Source organism: Acipenser ruthenus, unplaced genomic scaffold, assembly GCF_902713425.1.
Source record: "Acipenser ruthenus unplaced genomic scaffold, fAciRut3.2 maternal haplotype, whole genome shotgun sequence".
Taxonomy (NCBI): Eukaryota; Metazoa; Chordata; class Actinopteri; order Acipenseriformes; family Acipenseridae; genus Acipenser; species Acipenser ruthenus.
Genome location: NW_026708309.1, coordinates 1 through 12,385, shown reverse-complemented (window position 1 = coordinate 12,385; position 12,385 = coordinate 1). Strand labels below are relative to the sequence as shown.

At 43.8% G+C, this 12,385-nt stretch overlaps 36 non-coding genes and 19 pseudogenes across 36 annotated transcripts; all 55 read left to right on the top strand.

Annotated features, from left to right (window-relative positions):
- Nucleotides 1–33: 33 nt before the first annotated feature.
- On the top strand, nucleotides 34–142 carry LOC131731199 (5S ribosomal RNA; annotated as a pseudogene).
- A 112-nt stretch (nucleotides 143–254) lies between these two features.
- LOC131731175 (5S ribosomal RNA) lies at nucleotides 255–363 on the top strand (annotated as a pseudogene).
- A 114-nt stretch (nucleotides 364–477) lies between these two features.
- On the top strand, nucleotides 478–596 carry LOC131731064 (5S ribosomal RNA). The gene has a single exon (XR_009324565.1). It is a non-coding gene; the product is annotated as a 5S ribosomal RNA (ribosomal RNA).
- Nucleotides 597–710: 114 nt separating this feature from the next.
- On the top strand, nucleotides 711–829 carry LOC131731169 (5S ribosomal RNA). The gene has a single exon (XR_009324642.1). It is a non-coding gene; the product is annotated as a 5S ribosomal RNA (ribosomal RNA).
- Nucleotides 830–943: 114 nt separating this feature from the next.
- Nucleotides 944–1,062, top strand: LOC131731158 (5S ribosomal RNA). Its single transcript, XR_009324641.1, has one exon. It is a non-coding gene; the product is annotated as a 5S ribosomal RNA (ribosomal RNA).
- Nucleotides 1,063–1,176: 114 nt separating this feature from the next.
- LOC131731147 (5S ribosomal RNA) lies at nucleotides 1,177–1,295 on the top strand. The gene has a single exon (XR_009324640.1). It is a non-coding gene; the product is annotated as a 5S ribosomal RNA (ribosomal RNA).
- A 114-nt stretch (nucleotides 1,296–1,409) lies between these two features.
- On the top strand, nucleotides 1,410–1,518 carry LOC131731203 (5S ribosomal RNA; annotated as a pseudogene).
- Nucleotides 1,519–1,618: 100 nt separating this feature from the next.
- On the top strand, nucleotides 1,619–1,727 carry LOC131731178 (5S ribosomal RNA; annotated as a pseudogene).
- Nucleotides 1,728–1,827: 100 nt separating this feature from the next.
- Nucleotides 1,828–1,946, top strand: LOC131731135 (5S ribosomal RNA). Its single transcript, XR_009324634.1, has one exon. It is a non-coding gene; the product is annotated as a 5S ribosomal RNA (ribosomal RNA).
- A 101-nt stretch (nucleotides 1,947–2,047) lies between these two features.
- On the top strand, nucleotides 2,048–2,166 carry LOC131731124 (5S ribosomal RNA). The gene has a single exon (XR_009324623.1). It is a non-coding gene; the product is annotated as a 5S ribosomal RNA (ribosomal RNA).
- A 99-nt stretch (nucleotides 2,167–2,265) lies between these two features.
- Nucleotides 2,266–2,374, top strand: LOC131731226 (5S ribosomal RNA; annotated as a pseudogene).
- Nucleotides 2,375–2,474: 100 nt separating this feature from the next.
- LOC131731177 (5S ribosomal RNA) lies at nucleotides 2,475–2,583 on the top strand (annotated as a pseudogene).
- Nucleotides 2,584–2,683: 100 nt separating this feature from the next.
- LOC131731198 (5S ribosomal RNA) lies at nucleotides 2,684–2,792 on the top strand (annotated as a pseudogene).
- Nucleotides 2,793–2,892: 100 nt separating this feature from the next.
- On the top strand, nucleotides 2,893–3,011 carry LOC131731094 (5S ribosomal RNA). The gene has a single exon (XR_009324594.1). It is a non-coding gene; the product is annotated as a 5S ribosomal RNA (ribosomal RNA).
- Nucleotides 3,012–3,111: 100 nt separating this feature from the next.
- On the top strand, nucleotides 3,112–3,230 carry LOC131731113 (5S ribosomal RNA). Its single transcript, XR_009324612.1, has one exon. It is a non-coding gene; the product is annotated as a 5S ribosomal RNA (ribosomal RNA).
- Nucleotides 3,231–3,344: 114 nt separating this feature from the next.
- On the top strand, nucleotides 3,345–3,453 carry LOC131731197 (5S ribosomal RNA; annotated as a pseudogene).
- A 100-nt stretch (nucleotides 3,454–3,553) lies between these two features.
- LOC131731093 (5S ribosomal RNA) lies at nucleotides 3,554–3,672 on the top strand. Its single transcript, XR_009324593.1, has one exon. It is a non-coding gene; the product is annotated as a 5S ribosomal RNA (ribosomal RNA).
- A 100-nt stretch (nucleotides 3,673–3,772) lies between these two features.
- On the top strand, nucleotides 3,773–3,891 carry LOC131731101 (5S ribosomal RNA). The gene has a single exon (XR_009324601.1). It is a non-coding gene; the product is annotated as a 5S ribosomal RNA (ribosomal RNA).
- A 114-nt stretch (nucleotides 3,892–4,005) lies between these two features.
- LOC131731090 (5S ribosomal RNA) lies at nucleotides 4,006–4,124 on the top strand. The gene has a single exon (XR_009324590.1). It is a non-coding gene; the product is annotated as a 5S ribosomal RNA (ribosomal RNA).
- Nucleotides 4,125–4,224: 100 nt separating this feature from the next.
- Nucleotides 4,225–4,333, top strand: LOC131731176 (5S ribosomal RNA; annotated as a pseudogene).
- Nucleotides 4,334–4,433: 100 nt separating this feature from the next.
- On the top strand, nucleotides 4,434–4,542 carry LOC131731196 (5S ribosomal RNA; annotated as a pseudogene).
- Nucleotides 4,543–4,642: 100 nt separating this feature from the next.
- Nucleotides 4,643–4,761, top strand: LOC131731092 (5S ribosomal RNA). Its single transcript, XR_009324592.1, has one exon. It is a non-coding gene; the product is annotated as a 5S ribosomal RNA (ribosomal RNA).
- Nucleotides 4,762–4,861: 100 nt separating this feature from the next.
- Nucleotides 4,862–4,980, top strand: LOC131731134 (5S ribosomal RNA). The gene has a single exon (XR_009324633.1). It is a non-coding gene; the product is annotated as a 5S ribosomal RNA (ribosomal RNA).
- Nucleotides 4,981–5,094: 114 nt separating this feature from the next.
- Nucleotides 5,095–5,213, top strand: LOC131731078 (5S ribosomal RNA). The gene has a single exon (XR_009324579.1). It is a non-coding gene; the product is annotated as a 5S ribosomal RNA (ribosomal RNA).
- Nucleotides 5,214–5,313: 100 nt separating this feature from the next.
- Nucleotides 5,314–5,432, top strand: LOC131731108 (5S ribosomal RNA). The gene has a single exon (XR_009324608.1). It is a non-coding gene; the product is annotated as a 5S ribosomal RNA (ribosomal RNA).
- Nucleotides 5,433–5,545: 113 nt separating this feature from the next.
- LOC131731109 (5S ribosomal RNA) lies at nucleotides 5,546–5,664 on the top strand. The gene has a single exon (XR_009324609.1). It is a non-coding gene; the product is annotated as a 5S ribosomal RNA (ribosomal RNA).
- A 114-nt stretch (nucleotides 5,665–5,778) lies between these two features.
- On the top strand, nucleotides 5,779–5,897 carry LOC131731067 (5S ribosomal RNA). The gene has a single exon (XR_009324568.1). It is a non-coding gene; the product is annotated as a 5S ribosomal RNA (ribosomal RNA).
- A 114-nt stretch (nucleotides 5,898–6,011) lies between these two features.
- LOC131731216 (5S ribosomal RNA) lies at nucleotides 6,012–6,120 on the top strand (annotated as a pseudogene).
- Nucleotides 6,121–6,234: 114 nt separating this feature from the next.
- On the top strand, nucleotides 6,235–6,353 carry LOC131731126 (5S ribosomal RNA). The gene has a single exon (XR_009324625.1). It is a non-coding gene; the product is annotated as a 5S ribosomal RNA (ribosomal RNA).
- Nucleotides 6,354–6,467: 114 nt separating this feature from the next.
- LOC131731056 (5S ribosomal RNA) lies at nucleotides 6,468–6,586 on the top strand. The gene has a single exon (XR_009324557.1). It is a non-coding gene; the product is annotated as a 5S ribosomal RNA (ribosomal RNA).
- A 100-nt stretch (nucleotides 6,587–6,686) lies between these two features.
- Nucleotides 6,687–6,805, top strand: LOC131731091 (5S ribosomal RNA). Its single transcript, XR_009324591.1, has one exon. It is a non-coding gene; the product is annotated as a 5S ribosomal RNA (ribosomal RNA).
- Nucleotides 6,806–6,905: 100 nt separating this feature from the next.
- Nucleotides 6,906–7,024, top strand: LOC131731106 (5S ribosomal RNA). The gene has a single exon (XR_009324606.1). It is a non-coding gene; the product is annotated as a 5S ribosomal RNA (ribosomal RNA).
- A 100-nt stretch (nucleotides 7,025–7,124) lies between these two features.
- LOC131731173 (5S ribosomal RNA) lies at nucleotides 7,125–7,243 on the top strand (annotated as a pseudogene).
- Nucleotides 7,244–7,357: 114 nt separating this feature from the next.
- LOC131731201 (5S ribosomal RNA) lies at nucleotides 7,358–7,466 on the top strand (annotated as a pseudogene).
- Nucleotides 7,467–7,580: 114 nt separating this feature from the next.
- LOC131731044 (5S ribosomal RNA) lies at nucleotides 7,581–7,699 on the top strand. The gene has a single exon (XR_009324546.1). It is a non-coding gene; the product is annotated as a 5S ribosomal RNA (ribosomal RNA).
- A 114-nt stretch (nucleotides 7,700–7,813) lies between these two features.
- Nucleotides 7,814–7,932, top strand: LOC131731033 (5S ribosomal RNA). The gene has a single exon (XR_009324535.1). It is a non-coding gene; the product is annotated as a 5S ribosomal RNA (ribosomal RNA).
- A 101-nt stretch (nucleotides 7,933–8,033) lies between these two features.
- On the top strand, nucleotides 8,034–8,152 carry LOC131731081 (5S ribosomal RNA). The gene has a single exon (XR_009324581.1). It is a non-coding gene; the product is annotated as a 5S ribosomal RNA (ribosomal RNA).
- A 114-nt stretch (nucleotides 8,153–8,266) lies between these two features.
- LOC131731021 (5S ribosomal RNA) lies at nucleotides 8,267–8,385 on the top strand. Its single transcript, XR_009324523.1, has one exon. It is a non-coding gene; the product is annotated as a 5S ribosomal RNA (ribosomal RNA).
- A 114-nt stretch (nucleotides 8,386–8,499) lies between these two features.
- LOC131731215 (5S ribosomal RNA) lies at nucleotides 8,500–8,608 on the top strand (annotated as a pseudogene).
- Nucleotides 8,609–8,723: 115 nt separating this feature from the next.
- LOC131731125 (5S ribosomal RNA) lies at nucleotides 8,724–8,842 on the top strand. Its single transcript, XR_009324624.1, has one exon. It is a non-coding gene; the product is annotated as a 5S ribosomal RNA (ribosomal RNA).
- A 114-nt stretch (nucleotides 8,843–8,956) lies between these two features.
- LOC131731010 (5S ribosomal RNA) lies at nucleotides 8,957–9,075 on the top strand. Its single transcript, XR_009324512.1, has one exon. It is a non-coding gene; the product is annotated as a 5S ribosomal RNA (ribosomal RNA).
- Nucleotides 9,076–9,175: 100 nt separating this feature from the next.
- On the top strand, nucleotides 9,176–9,294 carry LOC131731089 (5S ribosomal RNA). The gene has a single exon (XR_009324589.1). It is a non-coding gene; the product is annotated as a 5S ribosomal RNA (ribosomal RNA).
- A 99-nt stretch (nucleotides 9,295–9,393) lies between these two features.
- LOC131731105 (5S ribosomal RNA) lies at nucleotides 9,394–9,512 on the top strand. Its single transcript, XR_009324605.1, has one exon. It is a non-coding gene; the product is annotated as a 5S ribosomal RNA (ribosomal RNA).
- Nucleotides 9,513–9,612: 100 nt separating this feature from the next.
- Nucleotides 9,613–9,731, top strand: LOC131731172 (5S ribosomal RNA; annotated as a pseudogene).
- A 114-nt stretch (nucleotides 9,732–9,845) lies between these two features.
- On the top strand, nucleotides 9,846–9,954 carry LOC131731200 (5S ribosomal RNA; annotated as a pseudogene).
- A 114-nt stretch (nucleotides 9,955–10,068) lies between these two features.
- On the top strand, nucleotides 10,069–10,187 carry LOC131730999 (5S ribosomal RNA). Its single transcript, XR_009324501.1, has one exon. It is a non-coding gene; the product is annotated as a 5S ribosomal RNA (ribosomal RNA).
- A 114-nt stretch (nucleotides 10,188–10,301) lies between these two features.
- Nucleotides 10,302–10,420, top strand: LOC131730988 (5S ribosomal RNA). Its single transcript, XR_009324490.1, has one exon. It is a non-coding gene; the product is annotated as a 5S ribosomal RNA (ribosomal RNA).
- Nucleotides 10,421–10,520: 100 nt separating this feature from the next.
- Nucleotides 10,521–10,639, top strand: LOC131731079 (5S ribosomal RNA). The gene has a single exon (XR_009324580.1). It is a non-coding gene; the product is annotated as a 5S ribosomal RNA (ribosomal RNA).
- A 114-nt stretch (nucleotides 10,640–10,753) lies between these two features.
- Nucleotides 10,754–10,872, top strand: LOC131730977 (5S ribosomal RNA). Its single transcript, XR_009324479.1, has one exon. It is a non-coding gene; the product is annotated as a 5S ribosomal RNA (ribosomal RNA).
- Nucleotides 10,873–10,972: 100 nt separating this feature from the next.
- Nucleotides 10,973–11,091, top strand: LOC131731077 (5S ribosomal RNA). Its single transcript, XR_009324578.1, has one exon. It is a non-coding gene; the product is annotated as a 5S ribosomal RNA (ribosomal RNA).
- Nucleotides 11,092–11,205: 114 nt separating this feature from the next.
- Nucleotides 11,206–11,324, top strand: LOC131731162 (5S ribosomal RNA; annotated as a pseudogene).
- A 114-nt stretch (nucleotides 11,325–11,438) lies between these two features.
- LOC131731071 (5S ribosomal RNA) lies at nucleotides 11,439–11,557 on the top strand. Its single transcript, XR_009324572.1, has one exon. It is a non-coding gene; the product is annotated as a 5S ribosomal RNA (ribosomal RNA).
- A 100-nt stretch (nucleotides 11,558–11,657) lies between these two features.
- LOC131731133 (5S ribosomal RNA) lies at nucleotides 11,658–11,776 on the top strand. Its single transcript, XR_009324632.1, has one exon. It is a non-coding gene; the product is annotated as a 5S ribosomal RNA (ribosomal RNA).
- A 100-nt stretch (nucleotides 11,777–11,876) lies between these two features.
- LOC131731195 (5S ribosomal RNA) lies at nucleotides 11,877–11,985 on the top strand (annotated as a pseudogene).
- Nucleotides 11,986–12,085: 100 nt separating this feature from the next.
- LOC131731142 (5S ribosomal RNA) lies at nucleotides 12,086–12,204 on the top strand (annotated as a pseudogene).
- The last annotated feature ends 181 nt before the right edge of the window (nucleotides 12,205–12,385 follow it).

Below are 12,385 nucleotides of genomic sequence, written 5' to 3'. Positions count from 1 at the left end.
AAACATAAAAGTCATGAAAGCAGAAATGCAATCGCCTGTGGCCACACCACCTTGAATAAGCCTGATCTCAGAAGCTAAGCAATGTTGGGCTTGGTTAGTACTTGGATGGGAGACCACTTGGGAATATCAAGTGCTGCAGGCATTACATTTTTGTAATTACATTTTACAATTGAAATGTGTGGAGGACAAAAGGAAATTTTGGAGGAATCACCCCCAGCTCACTAAACATAAAAGTCATGAAGCAGAATGCAATCGCCTGCGGCCACACCACCTTGAATAAGCCTGATCTCAGAAGCTAAGCAAAGTTGGGCTTGGTTAGTACTTGGATGGGAGACCACCTGGGAATATCAAGTGCTGCAGGCATTACATTTTTGTAATTACATTTTACAATTGAAATGTGTGGAGGACAAAAGGAAATTTTGGAGGAATCACCCCCAGCTCACTAAACATAAAAGTCATGAAAGCAAAAACGCAGTCGCCTGTGGCCACACCACCTTGAATAAGCCTGATCTCGTCTGATCTCAGAAGCTAAGCAATGTTGGGCTTGGTTAGTACTTGGATGGGAGACCACCTGGGAATATCAAGTGCTGCAGGCATTACATTTTTGTAATTACATTTTACAATTGAAATGTGTGGAGGACAAAAGGAAATTTTGGAGGAATCACCCCCAGCTCACTAAACATAAAAGTCATGAAAGCAGAAATGCAATCGCCTGCGGCCACACCACCTTGAATAAGCCTGATCTCGTCTGATCTCAGAAGCTAAGCAATGTTGGGCTTGGTTAGTACTTGGATGGGAGACCACCTGGGAATATCAAGTGCTGCAGGCATTACATTTTTGTAATTACATTTTACAATTGAAATGTGTGGAGGACAAAAGGAAATTTTGGAGGAATCACCCCCAGCTCACTAAACATAAAAGTCATGAAAGCAGAAATGCAATCGCCTGCGGCCACACCACCTTGAATAAGCCTGATCTCGTCTGATCTCAGAAGCTAAGCAATGTTGGGCTTGGTTAGTACTTGGATGGGAGACCACCTGGGAATATCAAGTGCTGCAGGCATTATATTTTTGTAATTACATTTTACAATTGAAATGTGTGGAGGACAAAAGGAAATTTTGGAGGATTCACCCCCAGCTCACTAAACATAAAAGTCATGAAAGCAGAAATGCAACCGCCTGCGGCCACACCACCTTGAATAAGCCTGATCTCGTCTGATCTCAGAAGCTAAGCAATGTTGGGCTTGGTTAGTACTTGGATGGGAGACCACCTGGGAATATCAAGTGCTGCAGGCATTACATTTTTGTAATTACATTTTACAATTGAAATGTGTGGAGGACAAAAGGAAATTTTGGAGGAATCACCCCCAGCTCACTAAACATAAAAGTCATGAAAGCAGAAATGCAATCGCCTGCGGCCACACCACCTTGAATAAGCCTGATCTCAGAAGCTAAGCAATGTTGGGCTTGGTTAGTACTTGTATGGGAGACCACCTGGGAATATCAAGTGCTGCAGGCATTACATTTTGCAATTGAAATGTGTGGAGGACAAAAGGAAATTTTGGAGGAATCACCCCCAGCTCACTAAACATAAAAGTCATGAAAGCAGAAATGCAATCGCCTGCGGCCACACCACCTTGAATAAGCCTGATCTCAGAAGCTAAGCAATGTTGGGCTTGGTTAGTACTTGGATGGGAGACCACCTGGGAATATCAAGTGCTGCAGGCATTACATTTTACAATTGAAATGTGTGGAGGACAAAAGGAAATTTTGGAGGAATCACCCCCAGCTCCCTAAACATAAAAGTCATGAAAGCAGAAATGCAATCGCCTGCGGCCACACCACCTTGAATAAGCCTGATCTCGTCTGATCTCAGAAGCTAAGCAATGTTGGGCTTGGTTAGTACTTGGATGGGAGACCACCTGGGAATATCAAGTGCTGCAGGCATTACATTTTACAATTGAAATGTTGTGGACGACAAAAGGAAATTTTGGAGGAATCACCCCCAGCTCACTAAACATAAAAGTCATGAAAGCAGCAATGCAATCGCCTGCGGCCACACCACCTTGAATAAGCCTGATCTCGTCTGATCTCAGAAGCTAAGCAATGTTGGGCTTGGTTAGTACTTGGATGGGAGACCACCTGGGAATATCAAGTGCTGCAGGCATTACATTTTACAATTGAAATGTGTGGAGGACAAAGGAAATTTTGGAGGAATCACCCCCAGCTCACTAAACATAAAAGTCATGAAAGCAGAAATGCAATCGCCTGCGGCCACACCACCTTGAATAAGCCTTATCTCAGAAGCTAAGCAATGTTGGGCTTGGTTAGTACGTGGATGGGAGACCACCTGGGAATATCAAGTGCTGCAGGCATTACATTTTACAATTGAAATGTGTGGAGGACAAAAGGAAATTTTGGAGGAATCACCCCCAGCTCCCTAAACATAAAAGTCATGAAAGCAGCAATGCAATCGCCTGCGGCCACACCACCTTGAATAAGCCTGATCTCAGAAGCTAAGCAATGTTGGGCTTGGTTAGTACTTGGATGGGAGACCACCTGGGAATATCAAGTGCTGCAGGCATTACATTTTACAATTGAAATGTGTGGAGGACAAAAGGAAATTTTGGAGGAATCACCCCCAGCTCCCTAAACATAAAAGTCATGAAAGCAGAAATGCAATCGCCTGCGGCCACACCACCTTGAATAAGCCTGATCTCAGAAGCTAAGCAGTGTTGGGCTTGGTTAGTACTTGGATGGGAGACCACCTGGGAATATCAAGTGCTGCAGGCATTACATTTTACAATTGAAATGTGTGGAGGACAAAAGGAAATTTTGGAGGAATCACCCCCAGCTCCCTAAACATAAAAGTCATGAAAGCAGAAATGCAATCGCCTGCGGCCACACCACCTTGAATAAGCCTGATCTCGTCTGATCTCAGAAGCTAAGCAATGTTGGGCTTGGTTAGTACTTGGATGGGAGACCACCTGGGAATATCAAGTGCTGCAAGCATTACATTTTACAATTGAAATGTGTGGAGGACAAAAGGAAATTTTGGAGGAATCACCCCCAGCTCACTAAACATAAAAGTCATGAAAGCAGAAATGCAATCGCCTGCGGCCACACCACCTTGAATAAGCCTGATCTCGTCTGATCTCAGAAGCTAAGCAATGTTGGGCTTGGTTAGTACTTGGATGGGAGACCACCTGGGAATATCAAGTGCTGCAGGCATTACATTTTTGTAATTACATTTTACAATTGAAATGTGTGGAGGACAAAAGGAAATTTTGGAGGAATCACCCCCAGCTCCCTAAACATAAAAGTCATGAAAGCAGAAATGCAATCGCCTGCGGCCACACCACCTTGAATAAGCCTGATCTCAGAAGCTAAGCAGTGTTGGGCTTGGTTAGTACTTGGATGGGAGACCACCTGGGAATATCAAGTGCTGCAGGCATTACATTTTACAATTGAAATGTGTGGAGGACAAAAGGAAATTTTGGAGGAATCACCCCCAGCTCCCTAAACATAAAAGTCATGAAAGCAGAAATGCAATCGCCTGCGGCCACACCACCTTGAATAAGCCTGATCTCGTCTGATCTCAGAAGCTAAGCAATGTTGGGCTTGGTTAGTACTTGGATGGGAGACCACCTGGGAATATCAAGTGCTGCAAGCATTACATTTTACAATTGAAATGTGTGGAGGACAAAAGGAAATTTTGGAGGAATCACCCCCAGCTCACTAAACATAAAAGTCATGAAAGCAGAAATGCAATCGCCTGCGGCCACACCACCTTGAATAAGCCTGATCTCGTCTGATCTCAGAAGCTAAGCAATGTTGGGCTTGGTTAGTACTTGGATGGGAGACCACCTGGGAATATCAAGTGCTGCAGGCATTACATTTTTGTAATTACATTTTACAATTGAAATGTGTGGAGGACAAAAGGAAATTTTGGAGGAATCACCCCCAGCTCCCTAAACATAAAAGTCATGAAAGCAGAAATGCAATCGCCTGCGGCCACACCACCTTGAATAAGCCTGATCTCGTCTGATCTCAGAAGCTAAGCAATGTTGGGCTTGGTTAGTACTTGGATGGGAGACCACCTGGGAATATCAAGTGCTGCAGGCATTACATTTTACAATTGAAATGTGTGGAGGACAAAAGGAAATTTTGGAGGAATCACCCCCAGCTCCCTAAACATAAAAGTCATGAAAGCAGCAATGCAATCGCCTGCGGCCACACCACCTTGAATAAGCCTGATCTCAGAAGCTAAGCAATGTTGGGCTTGGTTAGTACTTGGATGGGAGACCACCTGGGAATATCAAGTGCTGCAGGCATTACATTTTACAATTGAAATGTGTGGAGGACAAAAGGAAATTTTGGAGGAATCACCCCCAGCTCCCTAAACATAAAAGTCATGAAAGCAGAAATGCAATCGCCTGCGGCCACACCACCTTGAATAAGCCTGATCTCAGAAGCTAAGCAGTGTTGGGCTTGGTTAGTACTTGGATGGGAGACCACCTGGGAATATCAAGTGCTGCAGGCATTACATTTTACAATTGAAATGTGTGGAGGACAAAAGGAAATTTTGGAGGAATCACCCCCAGCTCCCTAAACATAAAAGTCATGAAAGCAGAAATGCAATCGCCTGCGGCCACACCACCTTGAATAAGCCTGATCTCGTCTGATCTCAGAAGCTAAGCAATGTTGGGCTTGGTTAGTACTTGGATGGGAGACCACCTGGGAATATCAAGTGCTGCAAGCATTACATTTTACAATTGAAATGTGTGGAGGACAAAAGGAAATTTTGGAGGAATCACCCCCAGCTCACTAAACATAAAAGTCATGAAAGCAGAAATGCAATCGCCTGCGGCCACACCACCTTGAATAAGCCTGATCTCGTCTGATCTCAGAAGCTAAGCAATGTTCGGCTTGGTTAGTACTTGGATGGGAGACCACCTGGGAATATCAAGTGCTGCAGGCATTACATTTTTGTAATTACATTTTACAATTGAAATGTGTGGAGGACAAAAGGAAATTTTGGAGGAATCACCCCCAGCTCCCTAAACATAAAAGTCATGAAAGCAGAAATGCAATCGCCTGCGGCCACACCACCTTGAATAAGCCTGATCTCGTCTGATCTCAGAAGCTAAGCAATGTTGGGCTTGGTTAGTACTTGGATGGGAGACCACCTGGGAATATCAAGTGCTGCAGGCATTACATTTTACAATTGAAATGTGTGGAGGACAAAAGGAAATTTTGGAGGAATCACCCCCAGCTCACTAAACATAAAAGTCATGAAAGCAGAAATGCAATCGCCTGCGGCCACACCACCTGGAATAAGCCTGATCTCGTCTGATCTCAGAAGCTAAGCAATGTTGGGCTTGGTTAGTACTTGGATGGGAGACCACCTGGGAATATCAAGTGCTGCAGGCATTACATTTTTGTAATTACATTTTACAATTGAAATGTGTGGAGGACAAAAGGAAATTTTGGAGGAATCACCCCAGCTCCCTAAACATAAAAGTCATGAAAGCAGATATGCAATCGCCTGCGGCCACACCACCTTGAATAAGCCTGATCTCGTCTGATCTCCGAAGCTAAGCAATGTTGGGCTTGGTTAGTACTTGGATGGGAGACCACCTGGGAATATCAAGTGCTGCAGGCATTACATTTTTGTAATTAAATTTTACAATTGAAATTTGTGGAGGACAAAAGGAAATTTTGGAGGAATCACCCCCAGCTCACTAAACATAAAAGTCATGAAAGCAGAAATGCAATCGCCTGCGGCCACACCACCTTGAATAAGCCTGATCTCGTCTGATCTCAGAAGCTAAGCAATGTTGGGCTTGGTTAGTACTTGGATGGGAGACCACCTGGGAATATCAAGTGCTGCAGGCATTACATTTTTGTAATTACATTTTACAATTGAAATGTGTGGAGGACAAAAGGAAATTTTGGCGGAATCACCCCCAGCTCACTAAACATAAAAGTCATGAAAGCAGAAATGCAATCGCCTGCGGCCACACCACCTTGAATAAGCCTGATCTCAGAAGCTAAGCAATGTTGGGCTTGGTTAGTACTTGGATGGGAGACCACCTGGGAATATCAAGTGATGCAGGCATTACATTTTTGTAATTACATTTTACAATTGAAATGTGTGGAGGACAAAAGGAAATTTTGGAGGAATCACCCCCAGCTCCCTAAACATAAAAGTCATGAAAGCAGAAATGCAATCGCCTGCGGCCACACCACCTTGAATAAGCCTGATCTCGTCTGATCTCAGAAGCTAAGCAATGTTGGGCTTGTTTAGTACTTGGATGGGAGACCACCTGGGAATATCAAGTGATGCAGGCATTACATTTTTGTAATTACATTTTACAATTGAAATGTGTGGAGGACAAAAGGAAATTTTGGAGGAATCACCCCCAGCTCACTAAACATAAAAGTCATGAAAGCAGAAATGCAATCGCCTGCGGCCACACCACCTTGAATAAGCCTGATCTCGTCTGATCTCAGAAGCTAAGCAATGTTGGGCTTGGTTAGTACTTGGATGGGAGACCACCTGGGAATATCAAGTGCTGCAGGCATTACATTTTACAATTGAAATGTGTGGAGGACAAAAGGAAATTTTGGAGGAATCACCCCCAGCTCACTAAACATAAAAGTCATGAAAGCAGAAATGCAATCGCCTGCGGCCACACCACCTTGAATAAGCCTGATCTCGTCTGATCTCAGAAGCTAAGCAATGTTGGGCTTGGTTAGTACTTGGATGGGAGACCACCTGGGAATATCAAGTGCTGCAAGCATTACATTTTACAATTGAAATGTGTGGAGGACAAAAGGAAAATTTTGAGGAATCACCCCCAGCTCACTAAACATAAAAGTCATGAAAGCAGAAATGCAATTGCCTGCGGCCACACCACCTTGAATAAGCCTGATCTCGCCTGATCTCAGAAGCTAAGCAATGTTGGGCTTGGTTAGTACTTGGATGGGAGACCACCTGGGAATATCAAGTGCTGCAGGCATTACATTTTACAATTGAAATGTGTGGAGGACAAAAGGAAATTTTGGAGGAATCACCCCCTGCTCACTAAACATAAAAGTCATGAAAGCAGAAATGCAATCGCCTGCGGCCACACCACCGTGAATAAGCCTTATCTCGCCTGATCTCAGAAGCTAAGCAATGTTGGGCTTGGTTAGTACTTGGATGGGAGACCACCTGGGAATATCAAGTGCTGCAGGCATTACATTTTTGTAATTACATTTTACAATTGAAATGTGTGGAGGCCAAAAGGAAATTTTGGAGGAATCACCCCCAGCTCACTAAACATAAAAGTCATGAAAGCAGAAATGCAATCTCCTGCGGCCACACCACCTTGAATAAGCCTGATCTCAGAAGCTAAGCAATGTTGGGCTTGGTTAGTACTTGGATGGGAGACCACCTGGGAATATCAAGTGCTGCAGGCATTACATTTTTGTAATTACATTTTACAATTGAAATGTGTGGAGGACAAAAGGAAATTTTGGAGGAATCACCCCCAGCTCACTAAACATAAAAGTCATGAAAGCAGAAATGCAATCGCCTGCGGCCACACCACCTTGAATAAGCCTGATCTCGTCTGATCTCAGAAGCTAAGCAATGTTGGGCTTGGTTAGTACTTGGATGGGAGACCACCTGGGAATATCAAGTGCTGCAGGCATTACATTTTTGTAATTACATTTTACAATTGAAATGTGTGGAGGACAAAAGGAAATTTTGGAGGACTCACCCCCAGCTCACTAAACATAAAAGTCATGAAAGCAGAAATGCAATCGCCTGCGGCCACACCACCTTGAATAAGCCTGATCTCGTCTGATCTCAGAAGCTAAGCAATGTTGGGCTTGGTTAGTACTTGGATGGGAGACCACCTGGGAATATCAAGTGCTGCAGGCATTACATTTTTACAATTGAAATGTGTGGAGGACAAAAGGAAATTTTGGAGGAATCACCCCCAGCTCACTAAACATAAAAGTCATGAAAGCAGAAATGCAATCGCCTGTGGCCACACCACCTTGAATAAGCCTGATCTCGTCTGATCTCAGAAGCTAAGCAGTGTTGGGCTTGGTTAGTACTTGGATGGGAGACCACCTGGGAATATCAAGTGCTGCAGGCATTACATTTTTGTAATTACATTTTACAATTGAAATGTGTGGAGGACAAAAGGAAATTTTGGAGGACTCACCCCCAGCTCACTAAACATAAAAGTCATGAAAGCAGAAATGCAATCGCCTGCGGCCACACCACCTTGAATAAGCCTGATCTCGTCTGATCTCAGAAGCTAAGCAATGTTGGGCTTGGTTAGTACTTGGATGGGAGACCACCTGGGAATATCAAGTGCTGCAGGCATTACATTTTTGTAATTACATTTTACAATTGAAATGTGTGGAGGACAAAAGGAAATTTTGGCGGAATCACCCCCAGCTCACTAAACATAAAAGTCATGAAAGCAGAAATGCAATCGCCTGCGGCCACACCACCTTGAATAAGCCTGATCTCAGAAGCTAAGCAATGTTGGGCTTGGTTAGTACTTGGATGGGAGACCACCTGGGAATATCAAGTGATGCAGGCATTACATTTTTGTAATTACATTTTACAATTGAAATGTGTGGAGGACAAAAGGAAATTTTGGAGGAATCACCCCCCAGCTCCCTAAACATAAAAGTCATGAAAGCAGAAATGCAATCGCCTGCGGCCACACCACCTTGAATAAGCCTGATCTCGTCTGATCTCAGAAGCTAAGCAATGTTGGGCTTGTTTAGTACTTGGATGGGAGACCACCTGGGAATATCAAGTGATGCAGGCATTACATTTTTGTAATTACATTTTACAATTGAAATGTGTGGAGGACAAAAGGAAATTTTGGAGGAATCACCCCCAGCTCACTAAACATAAAAGTCATGAAAGCAGAAATGCAATCGCCTGCGGCCACACCACCTTGAATAAGCCTGATCTCGTCTGATCTCAGAAGCTAAGCAATGTTGGGCTTGGTTAGTACTTGGATGGGAGACCACCTGGGAATATCAAGTGCTGCAGGCATTACATTTTACAATTGAAATGTGTGGAGGACAAAAGGAAATTTTGGAGGAATCACCCCCAGCTCACTAAACATAAAAGTCATGAAAGCAGAAATGCAATCGCCTGCGGCCACACCACCTTGAATAAGCCTGATCTCGTCTGATCTCAGAAGCTAAGCAATGTTGGGCTTGGTTAGTACTTGGATGGGAGACCACCTGGGAATATCAAGTGCTGCAAGCATTACATTTTACAATTGAAATGTGTGGAGGACAAAAGGAAAATTTGAGGAATCACCCCCAGCTCACTAAACATAAAAGTCATGAAAGCAGAAATGCAATTGCCTGCGGCCACACCACCTTGAATAAGCCTGATCTCGCCTGATCTCAGAAGCTAAGCAATGTTGGGCTTGGTTAGTACTTGGATGGGAGACCACCTGGGAATATCAAGTGCTGCAGGCATTACATTTTACAATTGAAATGTGTGGAGGACAAAAGGAAATTTTGGAGGAATCACCCCCTGCTCACTAAACATAAAAGTCATGAAAGCAGAAATGCAATCGCCTGCGGCCACACCACCGTGAATAAGCCTTATCTCGCCTGATCTCAGAAGCTAAGCAATGTTGGGCTTGGTTAGTACTTGGATGGGAGACCACCTGGGAATATCAAGTGCTGCAGGCATTACATTTTTGTAATTACATTTTACAATTGAAATGTGTGGAGGCCAAAAGGAAATTTTGGAGGAATCACCCCCAGCTCACTAAACATAAAAGTCATGAAAGCAGAAATGCAATCTCCTGCGGCCACACCACCTTGAATAAGCCTGATCTCAGAAGCTAAGCAATGTTGGGCTTGGTTAGTACTTGGATGGGAGACCACCTGGGAATATCAAGTGCTGCAGGCATTACATTTTTGTAATTACATTTTACAATTGAAATGTGTGGAGGACAAAAGGAAATTTTGGAGGAATCACCCCCAGCTCACTAAACATAAAAGTCATGAAAGCAGAAATGCAATCGCCTGCGGCCACACCACCTTGAATAAGCCTGATCTCGTCTGATCTCAGAAGCTAAGCAATGTTGGGCTTGGTTAGTACTTGGATGGGAGACCACCTGGGAATATCAAGTGCTGCAGGCATTACATTTTTGTAATTACATTTTACAATTGAAATGTGTGGAGGACAAAAGGAAATTTTGGAGGACTCACCCCCAGCTCACTAAACATAAAAGTCATGAAAGCAGAAATGCAATCGCCTGCGGCCACACCACCTTGAATAAGCCTGATCTCGTCTGATCTCAGAAGCTAAGCAATGTTGGGCTTGGTTAGTACTTGGATGGGAGACCACCTGGGAATATCAAGTGCTGCAGGCATTACATTTTACAATTGAAATGTGTGGAGGACAAAAGGAAATTTTGGAGGAATCACCCCCAGCTCACTAAACATAAAAGTCATGAAAGCAGAAATGCAATCGCCTGTGGCCACACCACCTTGAATAAGCCTGATCTCGTCTGATCTCAGAAGCTAAGCAGTGTTGGGCTTGGTTAGTACTTGGATGGGAGACCACCTGGGAATATCAAGTGCTGCAGGCATTACATTTTTGTAATTACATTTTACAATTGAAATGTGTGGAGGACAAAAGGAAATTTTGGAGGACTCACCCCCAGCTCACTAAACATAAAAGTCATGAAAGCAGAAATGCAATCGCCTGCGGCCACACCACCTTGAATAAGCCTGATCTCGTCTGATCTCAGAAGCTAAGCAATGTTGGGCTTGGTTAGTACTTGGATGGGAGACCACCTGGGAATATCAAGTGCTGCAGGCATTACATTTTACAATTGAAATGTGTGGAGGACAAAAGGAAATTTTGGAGGAATCACCCCCAGCTCACTAAACATAAAAGTCATGAAAGCAGAAATGCAATCGCCTGTGGCCACACCACCTTGAATAAGCCTGATCTCGTCTGATCTCAGAAGCTAAGCAGTGTTGGGCTTGGTTAGTACTTGGATGGGAGACCACCTGGGAATATCAAGTGCTGCAGGCATTACATTTTTGTAATTACATTTTACAATTGAAATGTGTGGAGGACAAAAGGAAATTTTGGAGGAATCACCCCAAGCTCACTAAACATAAAAGTCATGAAAGCAGAAATGCAATCGCCTGCGGCCACACCCCCTTGAATAAGCCTGAACTCGTCTGATCTCAGAAGCTAAGCAATGTTCGGCTTGGTTAGTACTTGGATGGGAGACCACCTGGGAATATCAAGTGCTGCAGGCATTACATTTTTGTAATTACATTTTACAATTGAAATGTGTGGAGGACAAAAGGAAATTTTGGAGGAATCACCCCCAGCTCACTAAACATAAAAGTCATGAAAGCAGAAATGCAATCGCCTGCGGCCACACCACCTTGAATAAGCCTGATCTCGTCTGATCTCAGAAGCTAAGCAGTGTTGGGCTTGGTTAGTACTTCGATGGGAGACCACCTGGGAATATCAAGTGCTGCAGGCATTACATTTTACAATTGAAATGTGTGGAGGACAAAAGGAAATTTTGGAGGAATCACCCCCAGCTCACTAAACATAAAAGTCATGAAAGCAGAAATGCAATCGCCTGCGGCCACACCACCTTGAATAAGCCTGATCTTGTATGATCTCAGAAGCTAAGCAATGTTGGGCTTGGTTAGTACTTGGATGGGAGACCACCTGGGAATATCAAGTGCTGCAGGCATTACATTTTACAATTGAAATGTGTGGAGGACAAAAGGAAATTTTGGAGGAATCACCCCCAGCTCACTAAACATAAAAGTCATGAAAGCAGAAATGCAATCGCCTGCGGCCATACCACCTTGAATAAGTCTGATCTCAGAAGCTAAGCAATGTTGGGCTTGGTTAGTACTTGGATGGGAGACCACCTGGGAATATCAAGTGCTGCAGGCATTACATTTTACAATTGAAATGTGTGGAGGACAAAAGGAAATTTTGGAGGAATCACCCCCAGCTCACTAAACATAAAAGTCATGAAAGCAGAAATGCAATCGCCTGCGGCCACACCACCTTGAATAAGCCTGATCTCGTCTGATATCAGAAGCTAAGCAATGTTGGGCTTGGTTAGTATTTGGATGGGAGACCACCTGGGAATATCAAGTGCTGCAGGCATTACATTTTACAATTGAAATGTGTGGAGGACAAAAGGAAATTTTGGAGGAATCACCCCCAGCTCACTAAACATAAAAGTCATGAAAGCAGAAATGCAATCGCCTGCGGCCACACCACCTTGAATAAGCCTGATCTCGTCTGATCTCAGAAGCTAAGCAACGTTGGGCTTGGTTAGTACTTG